Source organism: Mus pahari, chromosome 4, assembly GCF_900095145.1.
Source record: "Mus pahari chromosome 4, PAHARI_EIJ_v1.1, whole genome shotgun sequence".
Classification (NCBI taxonomy): domain Eukaryota; kingdom Metazoa; phylum Chordata; class Mammalia; order Rodentia; family Muridae; genus Mus; species Mus pahari.
Window position 1 is genome coordinate 22,384,388 of NC_034593.1, and position 10,735 is coordinate 22,395,122.

General features: G+C 44.5%; 1 protein-coding gene and 1 long non-coding RNA gene across 6 annotated transcripts in view; one reads left to right on the forward strand and one right to left on the reverse strand.

Annotated features, from left to right (window-relative positions):
- The window catches only part of Fndc3b (fibronectin type III domain containing 3B), a 290,533-nt gene that overhangs the window by 149,039 nt on the left and 130,759 nt on the right, over positions 1-10,735 (reverse strand). The gene's annotated exons all lie outside the window — the stretch shown is intronic.
- Positions 1-10,735, forward strand: part of LOC115063823 — a 30,397-nt gene that overhangs the window by 10,560 nt on the left and 9,102 nt on the right. Inside the window, exons 2-3 of one of the 2 annotated variants that reach the window (XR_003843692.1) lie at positions 4,033-4,152; positions 10,401-10,496. This is a non-coding gene — a long non-coding RNA (uncharacterized LOC115063823). Of the gene's footprint in view, positions 1-4,032; positions 4,153-10,400; positions 10,497-10,735 lie in introns of those variants that run through there. The other variant, XR_003843691.1, reaches the window with a different exon arrangement.

Below are 10,735 nucleotides of genomic sequence, written 5' to 3' on the forward strand. Positions count from 1 at the left end.
TGTGGTTCAAAATCAAACTCCCAATTATTTCTGAGCAAAATGGTCAGCTTTACCTATCAGACCATAACACAATTCAACCAATTTTTAACAAAAAGACAAGAAATGAATTAAGCACTAAATTTATTCCATAATAAAAACAGACTGTTTCACCTACTAAATACAGTATTTAAAATTATCTCAAGCTTCATAAATGTTGGATTTTCAGTATCAATATAAACTTCTACACACCTCTGATGCAATACACACTCTAAAAACTAAGGGAAGGTGAACAAGGTCCTGGGAAGAACAATGTCCAGTCTTTTCCACTGGCTAGTCCCCATTGTATATGTTCATTTTCTATTACATAGCTGCGGCAGAGATGACAAGACCACACCCCTACAAATTATAACCTCAAACTCCACCAGTTATAAGTTATGTGGTCCTGAGCATGTTACTAAACCTCTCTCTCTTTGCTTCAGTCTCTCCCTAAAATGAAGAAATTGATATACATTATGCATAGCTAATCCAAAGTGTTCTGAAATCTAAAATGCTCCAAACTTAAAAATTTGTGTGCCAGTGTATACAGACATTTAACACTCAGATACAAAAACACTTCTGGTTCCAAGCATTTCGGATGAGGACTATCCCACCTGTAGTATCAATTTCACAAGATTGGTACTGGTTAAGAGAAAGAGTTTAGGCATGCATCAAACTCTCGCAAGAGGGCCTCACAGATGCTCAGCTTGCTGGACCAGCAAGCTGGTTATCATCATCATGGCACCAGAGGCAGAGCTGGCCTTTACTCTCCTAGTCTAACTAGTGTAGTCCAGATGCAAGCCATTAAGGTTTTGGAACTGCCCATTTCCAGGCACAGGTAGTACTAGACAAGGAGTAAGATACAGACAAGCAAAGCAGTAAATACTGCATCTACAGCATGAGCCAGGAGCTCGTTCACAGCAGCTGTGCTCATCAACAGTGAGGACTCACTGATGAAGACCAGACAGTATGTTTTATTGCTGAATGAGAATCTCCACTTCCACTCATAAAACCATTTGTATCTGGCAGCCAACTTCAGAAAGCCCTCTGTGTTTTCTCCACAATACCAAGCAAGGCTTGCCTGGCATATAGCAAGTACTTAGTAGCCTATTCAGATCAAAGTAAGCAAGCATCTTGCTGCATGCTTCCAGAGATAGTTATAAATGGGGTGGTTGCTCCCTCCACACTCAACAAAGATTTCTCCAACTTTAAAGCCCAGAACAATCGCTAAACATCAGGAGAGGCTACATTTTCCCAGAAACCAAGATCTCAGTTTATATAAGCAAATACTAGACTTTACCAGAAGATACAATTACCATAGACTTCAGTACAGAATGTAACAGCAGAAATTTTATCTTCACTGTTTTGTATAATGTAAGCTTGGAACTCTAAAATGTAAGGGCAAGTTTACAGAGCAACAGGAACTCCTTCATGTCAGCTAACCTTCACAGCTTGAGAAATACAGGTGTGATGAAAACCTGTCACCTACTCGGTAGGACATCATGAGTGTATTCCATGCTGCGGCGGGGTACCTTTGTACCTTAGGGTATGCTTGATAATTGTGAGCAGAAATCTATCATCCCTTGGAAGATCCTTGCAGGAAGTTTTATTTCTGCTTAAGAGAAATGGGGAGTATTCTCACAATTCTATTTGCCAAAAGAGCCTGTTTATTTACAAAAGCTGGTTACAGGGGGCTAGAAGAAAGGCTTTTCAATGGAGCTGTCTCTTCCTTTCTTTTCTTCTCTCTGCTCCTTTCTCACTCCCTTTAAGGAGTGCTCCTGTGGCATGTTTGGCTTCTAAGGGCCTGATGAGACTCTGGATGCTACAGTGAATGTCGAGGCCTGAAAGAAATAGTTCTCTCTCCCTCTTTGAGTCAGAAAAGCTGAACACAAGAGGATCCATTCAAGGCATGATGGAGTGCCTCACAGAGGCGGCAATATGTTCCCAGTTGGCAAGCAGAGAGTTGTTTGGACAGCGAGTACAGCCGTGCACTCAGCAAACATCAGCTTCCCGAAGACTTCGCAGGAGAAAGCGGGAGACAACGTGGGCCCCTTTTCAGACTCCAGCTCCGGCTTGGGACAATCTTTCTAAACAAAGTGCCTTTGTTCCCAAAGGCACAATTCAGTGGGTCCCACTGCTTTCCTAGAAACCATGCACATCTATTCACAACTGCACTAGAGCCAAAGACTCATTTCTAAAGACCTGAAAGGACAAGGAGGTGATGGGAGACACCCCAATCTCCATCTGTATCCTAACAGACGAGGAATGACTGGGGAGCTCTGTGCCCGTCGGCTGGGATGGCAGCTAGGATGGCAGCTAGAGAAGAAGAGAGCCCGTCCGCAGCATCTCCAGGCCTGTCAGTTGCTTTTAAGAGCAGGGGCGCTGGTGGTGCCCTGCACCTGAAGAATATCAACAGACATCCCACGAGGAAGTCAGAGGGAAACGTGAGCAAAAGAAGCCATATACATCCAGTCAGGTTATTTCCTCTAAGGATGCAATTCCTCTCTCCCTGTAGGATTTCAGAAGAAAATGCTTATAGGGTTTCATTAAAACGGTCAGTTTTGGAACACATCAGCACTGAGTAAGACCCCTCTTAAGCCAAATTTTTTATCACATTCTCCATGACATGAGTAAACGAACATGGAACGGGCATGCTTGCCTCGGCCTGCTTCCCTTTCTGGACATAACTTGCTCCTATGACCCATGTACACAGTGACAGAAGGCTGTCACAACGACATTTTTATTAGCATAAATGCAAGAACTAAACTTTGCACAAATTAGGGACCTAGCTCAGTGGATGAGCGTTCGCTGAGCACTCTCAGCCTCTGGGTCCAGTCATCAGCACTGAAAACAAGCAAAGAAAGAAGAGTTTAAGAGGTTTCCATTTTGAAAATATGGGTAATGTCAGAGGAGAGCAGAAAGGAAGGATGCATCTTCTAGGATATGAGTGCCCACAGTCTTCAGCATATTCTCCTCACTCAAAAATGCCGATTCTCCATCAGTACAGCGTGGAAAGGGCAAGTGTCGGAACGTAGACAACCCCCCACAAATGTATTTTAAAGAGAATGCTCTAATGTGGGAAAACTAGTGCCGTTCAGTGGCCTGGTTTTGTACAGCTCACAAGCAAATAGTTTCCATGTTTTAAAAGAGCTATAAAGGAAAAATAGAAAATGCTTCAGAGACTGTATGTCTACAAAACAAGGTATTTTCCCGCCCTTCCCAGAATGAGTCTGGTAATCCCTTTGCTTCGCCAGCACAGAAGGGTTAAATAATAATCCCTGGTTCTTCTAGAGACAAATGAAGAACACGTTTTCAATTAATGTCTGTAAGGGTCAGAGGCCAGAGACCTGGGGAGGATGAATGAGAGGGTTAGAACAGAACGGCCCAGCCAGGAATCCACTCACCCAACAACAAGCGCTTAGTAAGACTGCCCTTCAATAAGGAAAGCCCTTCATCCTTTGGGAAAATACCCAATAAATGGCATAACTTGCAGAATGCCTAACTGCTAATGCTCAGAGTCGTAAGAACTTGCCTTTCCAGGGCGGTGTGAGCCGATCGGGCGGAGGCAAGGCTGATGAAGAGCTTCCTAGGATTGGGGAGTGAGCTTTACTGTATCGCCTGGATACACTGGTTCTCTTGTAGAGTATGCCAGAAGAAACACAGACCAAGAAGGGAGACATCAAAGCTGGCTGCTCTGTAAAACGTGCTTTCCCTCCTATCAGCACACAGGCATCCTCATACAGACCAGTCTGTACAGGGAAAAGTTAAAGATGCCTCTGCTGTCGATGGATGAAGGTTAGAGGCTTTATGACGAGACTGCTCCACTCAGACTTATTCCTGTGCAACTAAAGCACCAGTAAAGAGGAAGAGAGAGGATCAATTCTGTCTGCACGGCAGGCAGTCTAAGTGGGTACAGCTGCCACAGAAAAGTCCAAGGGAATCACTAGTGTGGACAGCCAAAGTTCTATTTATTTGTTTTTAATGTGAACTTATTTTCCTTCCTGTGTATGTGTGCAGAGTGGAACATCAATGCTTGTGGAGGCAGACATGGAAGTGTACATGTGGAAGACAGCAGACAGCCTTGGGTGCCTGACTTCACCTGCAGGTCACCTGCAATGGGATCCCTGCTGGTTTTCTGTGAGTACAGCAGACTACCTGACCTGTTCTGTCCCGGGAATTCTTGTCTCTGCCTCCCATCTCCATGCAGCAGCCCCAAGACGCAGCTTTTGTGTAAACCCTGACCTTTGGGGTTGCAGTCAAGTACTTTTGCCCACTGAAGCATCTCTCCATCTCCAACAGTCAATGTTTAGAAGCTAATTTATATATATATATATATATATATATATATATATATATATATATGACATATAAGATATATATCATATATACAATCATATATACTTGAGTGTGTGTGTATATATATATGTGCATGTATATGAAATTATAGATGTAACTTCTAGCCAAGATATTGAACCACGAAAAGATCTACCAGACAAAAGATAAGGTCCCACCCAGTTAGTATCAAGCCTTCAAAACACTACAACAAATTCACACTAGAATGTTCAAGACACTGCATAGGAAACACACTCAAAAATCAGGATTTCTTATATATCTGAAAGTCAACCTCATCTGGGCATTTTATGAATTTGGTGGCTAAATCAGATACCCTTACCACAGACACAAAGAATACATCAACATCTGTTAACCATCTGCCAGGCCACAGCACTGTCTAGACAGGAGGGTGAGAGACCTTGGAGGAAGGGATAGTTTATTTCATCAGAACTTTGTGCAAAGAATGGTATAGAATGAGGTTCAGGACCCCGCTGGAGATTGATGCTGCCTCATCACAGGGAAGGAAGGAGCAGGGCAGGGGACCCTGGAGAGGTAGAGAGTCACTCAAGGATTGCTGCTCCTTCTCATAAGGCCACTCACGAGAGTGCTGGTGACAGCGCTGCCAGGAGTTAAGCAAAGGGTCCACCCCACTGCACACCTTATAAGCTGTCATTATCCCGAGTACAGCTAAGGGTGGGTATTAGTAGGTATTCTTTTCAGAGAAAGAAAAGGAGTCTGGGGAGATGGTTCAGTCAGTAATGTCCTTGCCTTGCAACCAAGGGGCTCTGAATTTAACCCCCAGAAGTTATGATAAAGTCACTTGTGGTTACTTTATGCTTCTAATTCCAGAGATCAGAGAACAGAGGTTGAAGAATCGCTGCTGCTCATGGGCTGGTCTGCCTAGCTGAATTAGTGGGCCACGGGCCATTAAGATACCCAAGTTAAAGAAAAAAAAAAAAGTAATTGAAATGTGAAATCTCAAGGGAACTGAAGGGAGGGAGGGAGAGAAGGAGGGACAGAAAGAGGGAAGGAATGAAGGAAGGCAGAAGAAAAGAAGAGAAAGGGAAGGGAAGTGAGGATGGATGGATGGATGGATGGATGGATGGACAGATAGCACTCCAGGGGTATGGAGAACAGCCAAGACGGGATAAGAACACTCTACCCTGTGCTTCCCCATGGAGCTTTCCTAGAGAGATGCTTCGCCAGGCCACAGGCCAAGGGTCCAATAGAGGGTACCAATAACTCTTCCCAGTGGCAGCTATCTGGGACTGGCAGAATCAAGGGGCTCTGACAACAGGGCCAGCGTAAACAGACACTCAGGGACGTGAGCAAAACTGTAAAATGTGTGAAGTTCTGCTCATGTAGACCTCCTAAGCAACTGGGCTTAGCTAACACGTACTGTCCCCGCTCTGTCTGCCCACGTGTGCATGGTGTGGAGACACTATACTGGGAACACCCGCCACAATGATAACCCTTTGATTTAAACCCAGAGTCTGCTTAAGGAGAGAGTAAGTCAGCTGTTCCCCTCGCGGCAGCCACTTCTACAGCTTTACTGTTCTATTTTTAAATTATTATTATTGGGGTGGGGGTAGGGTTGCAGGTGCCACGGAAGGCACGGGAACATCAGAAGACAACTTTCAGGAATCTGTTCTCTTTCTCTACCCTGAATTCCAAGAATCAAACTGATCATCTGGGTTGATGGCAGGTGCCTAGACCCACCAAGCGCCTGGCCACTCTGAGTTTTACTTTCCAAACTAAGCCACAGACGGAAGGACCATGTACCGTGGCAGTCAGTAATCAGCACTCCCATAGCTGAAATGAAGCAATGTTTCCCACAATGGGGCCAGTGTGATGATGTAATTTGGCACAGCCCCCCAGCCCCCCTACACACACTTTGCCAGTTCAACTCTTCCCTTTCTTCCTCTTCTTCCTGGTCCTTCTCCCCACCTGGAGAAACCTAGCATGGGTAATTTGGGGTGGAGTGGCATAAGCAGACATGCTGATGTGGGCATCGGAGGAGGCTAATGGAGTGGGAAGTACAGAACAGCTGGACACAGGAGCACAGCATCCCATCCGTGGCAGGAGCTCTCAATAGTGCTAATCTACATGGGGGTAAGAGCTCTGTGCAGAGGAGACGTGGACATAGGATGCAAGGGGAGAGGCAGAGGATGCACTAGGAGGGTGGTCGCAGGCACAGGGGCCACATGTCTCCCTTTCATAAATATGATGGGGAATTTAAAGTAGGAAAAGGATTAGAGCAGATTCTCTATTATGCTAGAGTTAAAAGCATCACATAATGAAGATTTCGATTCACACAGTGAGATGGGATGGAGCAGCGAGCATTAGACGTGAGGGGCTGCAGGAGTGTGTGTACTTCAGGCACAATCCCAGGATGTGTGCTTCAGGCACAATCCCACAAAGCTCAGGTTGGCCTTGTTGCTACAGAGCCAAGGATGATCTGAAACTGCTAATCCTCCTGCCTCTACCTGACAAGTGCTGGGATTACAGGACTGTGCTAAGCCACCTGTCTAAAATGTGAGTTTTTATGCATATACGTACCTGTGAGCATACATTCAAGTGCTGGGATTACAATGCTGTGCCAACTCAGCTGTCTAAACTGTGAGTTTTTATGCATATATAACATATATATTATATATATAAAATCACATTTGACTGGTTATCTGGCACCAAATGATCAGTCATGACAACATGCGTATAAATTACATTATATGAATTCAACTGGCTCCATGTGGGAATGTTTAAGTATATATGGATGTATATTATGTCCATACAGTAATAACAGATGAAAAAAGAAGTCATGAATTTGAAGGAGAGCAGGAAGATGTATATGGGACAGTTTCAGAGAGGAAAAGAAGTGAAAAATATTAAAAACTAAACTCTATACAAAATAAACAGAGTCACACACATGTAGATACAGATATACATACACATGTGCTCTCTCTCTCTCTCTCTCTCTCTCTCTCTCTCTCTCTCTCTCTCTCTCTCTCTCTCTCTCGTTGATTTTTAAAAATTATTCAACTCTACCCACTCTTAGAGAGGTCCAACCCAAATAGGTATCCAGTACACTGTACAGCAGATATTGGCTCCCAATTTCTACTCTCTACTAAAGAGTCTAAAGCAGAACTTCTTAGAGAAGTGGCTAACCCTGGGGTAGGACTACACAAAAAAGACAAGATGAGCCTAAACTACTTCACAGAGATCTAACATTGGAACAGCAACCAAGAAGCCATCCAGATGCCACTCGTTCACACACCAGAAAATGGATGCTGCAGAGAGGCGCCCTCACAGCTCACACCCGCTCACCCAGCTCTGAAAGCACGACGACGACTTGGGGACAGACAAACGGAAATGCAATATGAGGAACTGAAAATTAATAGAGAGGTGGTTCAGCGGGCAAGGCTGCCTTCAAGCCTGACTGACGACGCCCTGCGTCGGACCCCCCAGGACCTCCGCAGTGGAAGGAAGAACTGACTCTAGCTAGCTGCCCTCTGACCTCTGCACTCCGCACATCCCCAGCAAAAGAAACACCTGGAGGAATTCTTTTATAAAGAACAGCTTCTCAACATATAATTCAATGAACACAGCCACTTCAGTACATGTATGAGGACCTAGAAGAAACCTGGAGAGATCTAAGTTGCCATTAGAAGGTGTCTGCAGCAATCTCACCCCCTTCAATATGGTGACAAGGCCCCAGAAACCTATAATGACAGCAGGTGCCTTCCTTGGAAACCTCCTGCCATGAGCTGATCTAGGACAAGGCAGGCCCCTTCACGGCAGACTTCTTGCTCTAAAATCAAGTCTAGCATAAATATAAAATGAAAACACTACAGCATTTGACCGCGTTTGTTTCCCTATCAAGTGATGGATCACCTCATACAGACTAATACCAACGAAGAAAAATAATTCTGGAGTTTCTTCCTCACCTCCTCCATCTAAACATTCCTCTGTGCACCCCAGACATGCTCCCAGGAACCACTAACAAAAACAGGCTGTGGGGGCAGGGAACTTACTACTTAGCACACAAGTTGCTGGAACTTATTTGTAACAAGAATGGTTTTGTATCTTATAACACAACTCTTTTCTATGAATCAGAATTTGACTTTAAACAACTTGGACTTTGCTTTATGTCAGTTTTCACAAACGAAAGTTGGTTTCTCTTCCTGATGAAAATGTGTTTCTGGCTGGGAAAGGCTTCTGTGAGGCTCTCCATAGTTCTGATTAGCAAGCACCCAGCTAAGGAGACTAAAGAAACCATGACTTCCCCAAGGCAACCTGATGGCATAACAGGTCTCTTAGCAACATGGTAGTCACAGGAACCATTCACCATGGTGGAAGAATTAGGTTACCCACTCTGAGTTGAGGCAGAGCAATATTAAATCTATGGGCTTAAGGTAACTCCCAAACAGGCTATGTCCCATGGTTATGTTGTTCTCTGCTTCTTTGGAGCTAGATTGGATAAACATCTATAAACAGTTCTAATTCCCCCAAATGTTCTTGTTACCTTTCTCTTAACACGAAGCCAGGCTTATGGTCCAAAAATTCAACCTAAACTAGGTGCTTGCTCATCCTGATTTGGGTTAACAGGACTAGCTTTCCACTACCCTACTTCATCCTCCGTGTAAACTTACAGCTGAGCTTTTAGTCCCTCAAAGTATGAACAAGAAAAGTAAGAGGGAAGAACCTAAAGGTCTGGTGACATCCATGTCCCCTGGGCCACTGTGGCTTCTTTTCAAGATAGAGCAGATACTAACCCACGGAGCACCTCCCCCTGTAGGGCACGCATCTGCTCTGCATCCTCCACAGACTCCACCTTGCATCAGTGCGCTGTCTGGGAGTTGGTGCAGCTGAGCACACCTCATTTTCCAGTAGAATGGACTGCACAGGGACTACACAGGACTTCAAAAGTCTGACGCCATAATGAAACCCATTATTTATACCCTCATTAAAAATAAAAACAATAACCCAATTTCCAAGCTCGATCCTTGGTTTGCATGGCTTCCCTAACTTATGAGAAACTAGGCTCTCTTGCTGACGAAATGGAGACAAGGATGAGGATGGCGAAGATTAATAAAAACAAAGTAAGACCTCATCCTGATAGAACAAATGTTGAATAAGTTGTGATATTAGCCAAACTAAAGACAAGGTCTCTGTGTGTGACTCTCCTACCCGCCTCCCTCCCTCCCTCCCTCCCTCCCTCCCTCCCTCCCTTCCTCCCCATCTCTTTGACAGAGGTTCCTATCACCCTCAGATCCCCACTCCATAACCTTGAACAAATTACCTTGCTTTAATCCCTCACCCTTGAAGGCAAAGAGAGCTGGCTTTGCTCTAAGGTGTCATTTCCTTCTAAGGCCAGATAGCTTAGGCACCTGGAGATAATCTGAGGTGAATGATGTAAAATCCTCAACAGCTTCCCCTTACACTGAAGAAGCAAGGGTTAATCAAACAGGGCTGACGTTTTAAATCTTTCTCACCAGCTCCTCCCTCTAGGATGTTGCACTAAACAAGCTCCTATAGATAACTAAACTGTCCAGTCTGCCAGCAAAAGGTCTGAAAATGGGAAGATCATGAAAGGAGAGCTTCCCTCTGGAAACTGTGGGGATGCTGCTGCAGGCAGACCGCCAGTCTCAGGAGAAGTCTTAGTGTCTCCCTCATCCTCACTTCTGCTCAGCTGTGTACAGTCTGCACTAAGAATACTGAACTTATCTCATCTGAAGGGTTGTGGCGGGCATCTGGCTAGGTGAATGTCCAAGCCTTTCTACCCTGTGGCCTTTTCCATACAGCTCGATGGTCATCTGCTCTGAGTCCATGTGCCCTGAGGCACATACCTTAAAAGCACTGTTTGAAGGGTCAGGGATTCTCAGAGGCAGGCGCTGTTCTAACAGGGACCCACAGTGACAGTGGCATGGGTTAATGTGGGGACCTAAAAGGCAGGCCTCCTGGGCTAGTTAAACTCCAGTCCTCACTACTGTAAGCTCCAACAACCTGCTCAAGCTACTTAACTTCACTGATTTTTTTTTTCTATCTGCACACAGGTGTGTGGCTAAGGGAACAGCCTCGGAATGCCACTATCCGTGTGAGTGAATAATGAAAGATTTCCAAAGTCACAAATATTACAGTACTGCAGATTTTTAAAGAAGCAAAAAGAAAAGAAAAAAAGTCTTCAAAGCTCTGGTTTTCAGGAGCCATCACTTATTTTTTTTTTTTTTTTTTTTTTTTTTTTTTTTTTTTTAAACTTTTTTATTATATTTTACGATCTGAGTCATCCCCCAGTGCATGTAAAAACATCTTAGGACTGGATGAGACATGCCCTGTGAATTATACCTTATTTATTATTATCGCAGGGGCCCTCCTTTTTTTTTTTTTTTCC